The sequence below is a fragment of the Musa acuminata genome, unplaced genomic scaffold, assembly GCF_036884655.1.
Source record: "Musa acuminata AAA Group cultivar baxijiao unplaced genomic scaffold, Cavendish_Baxijiao_AAA HiC_scaffold_782, whole genome shotgun sequence".
NCBI lineage: Eukaryota > Viridiplantae > Streptophyta > Magnoliopsida > Zingiberales > Musaceae > Musa > Musa acuminata.
Genome location: NW_027021011.1, coordinates 1 through 2,500, shown reverse-complemented (window position 1 = coordinate 2,500; position 2,500 = coordinate 1).

Genomic DNA, 2,500 nt, shown 5'->3' with positions numbered 1-2,500 from the left:
TTAAGACCTCGAGCTCGAGGACGTAGTTATCCGATAAAAAGACCTACTTGTCATATAACAATTGTATTAAAGGATAAATCTAAATTATTTTTAGATGAATCTAGGATTTAGATTCATCATAGTAAACATAGTAAAATAACATATATGGATGGAAAGAAAATATAATAGGAAAATATGGGACAAAAAATAAATCCACTTGGTTTCAGACTTGGTACAACCCAACGTCATCATTCCTTTTGGTTCGCACAACCAAAAAATTATTCTGTGGGTTTACAGGAAGATGAAAAAATACGGAATTGTATCAAGAACTATGTACAAAAAAATAGGAGAATATCCTCGGGTTTCGAAGGAATCGCTCGTATAGGAATTAAAAAAAGAATTGATTTGATCCAGGTCATAATCTATATTGGATTTCCAAATTTATTAATAGAGGGCCAAACACGAGGAATCGAAGAATTACAGATGAATGTAGAAAAAGAATTTCATTCTGTGAACCGAAGACTCAACATTGCTATCACAAGAGTTGAAAAACCTTATGGGCAACCTAATATTCTTGCGGAATATATAGCTTTACAATTAAAAAATAGAGTTTCGTTTCGAAAGGCAATGAAAAAGGCTATTGAATTAGCTGAACAAACGGATACAAAAGGAATGCAAGTACAAATTGCAGGGCGGATTGACGGAAAAGAAATTGCACGTGTCGAATGGATCAGAGAGGGCAGGGTTCCCCTACAAACAATTCGCGCTAAAATTGATCATTGTTCCTATACAATTCGAACTATCTATGGAGTATTAGGCATCAAAATTTGGATATTTGTGGACGAGGAATAATAGACCTTTATTTATCTTGCCATTCTGGCCAGTGATAGAACAAAAAATAACAAACTGTTTCATTCTTTTTCCGTTAAATCAAACAAAAATGAGCAATTCTAATTCTATAAGGTTGAATAAAAATTCGATTGACCATTTGTTATAATTGCTATGCTTAGTGTGTGACTCGTTAATTTTTCTTTAGAGTTTAGAGTTGGAATTAAAAAAAAATAGACTAAACCCTACTTAAACTTAATAACTATATAAAATAAATAAAAACAAAAATAAAAACAAAATAAACTAATAACCAACTTATTGCTTCGTATTGTCGAGATCCCAAGAAACAGTCACTATATGAGATGAGTGGATCAATCATATAGTTGCAGCAACTGCAACTAAAATCTTTTCCATAAAAAATCAGATTATGGGTTGTGAAACAAAAATAAAGGGATGTGGATAAATGGAAGGATGATAGAAAGAGAGAACAAAAATATCAATGATATATGATTCCAATATGTATGGTCTATGAATTACCTCATAAAGGCAATGTGATAAAGCATCAATACTGAATGAATATAAATAATATAAATAATAATAAAGAGCCTCGGGTTAATAAAAACTAAGGAGATTGACTCGAGAAGGAATTTTGTTGGGAGCTCCATTGCAGAGTTCAGGCCTAACCATTAACGGAGAAGCTATGGGAACGACGGAACCTGTGACTGCATAGGATTCTACTGAAAACGAATCCGAATAATTCATTGGGTGGGATGGCGGAACGAACCGAGAAAAAATTTATTTATTCTGAGAAGTCATGGGTTGACCTAGGAATAAAACAGTAAAGAGTAAATATTCGCCCGCGAAACCTTTATTTATTGAGATTACATTACAATATTTTGGCATCATTTGATAAGGGTAAAAATAAGGATCAAGGATCGTTATAAAATAAAAAGCATTATCTATAATTTATATCTATAAATATGCATAACATAAATATTCTAGCTGTATATCCTGTATATACATCTTCCTGTATAACAAAACAAATTCAATATTAATAAATGTCTTAGTGTATTAGTTTATTAAATACATGCGTATCTGTAATATTATTGAATCCTTTCATTCGCGAGGAGCTGGATGAGAAGAAACTCTCATGTCCGGTTCTGTAGTAGAGATGGAATTAAGAAACGACCATCAACTATAACCCCAAAAGAACCAGATTTCGTAAACAACATAGAGGAAGAATGAAGGGAATATCTTGTCGGGGCAATCGTATTTGTTTCGGCAGATACGCTCTTCAGGCACTTGAACCCGCTTGGATCACAGCTAGACAAATAGAAGCGGGGCGAAGAGCAATGACACGATATGCGCGTCGTGGTGGAAAAATATGGTTACGTATATTTCCCGACAAACCTGTTACAGTAAGACCTGCGGAAACACGTATGGGTTCGGGGAAGGGATCCCCCGAATATTGGGTATCCGTTGTTAAACCAGGTCGAATACTTTATGAAATGGGCGGAGTATCAGAAGCTGTAGCCAAAGCAGCTATTTCACTAGCTGCGTCCAAAATGCCTATACGAACTCAATTTGTCAGGATAGGTATGTAGAACTAAACAGTGTATTGAGGATGAAAAAACAACGGCAAGTTTATTTATTTCTGGACAGAGAATATTTCTTTTTTCCTTCATCCTTTGCA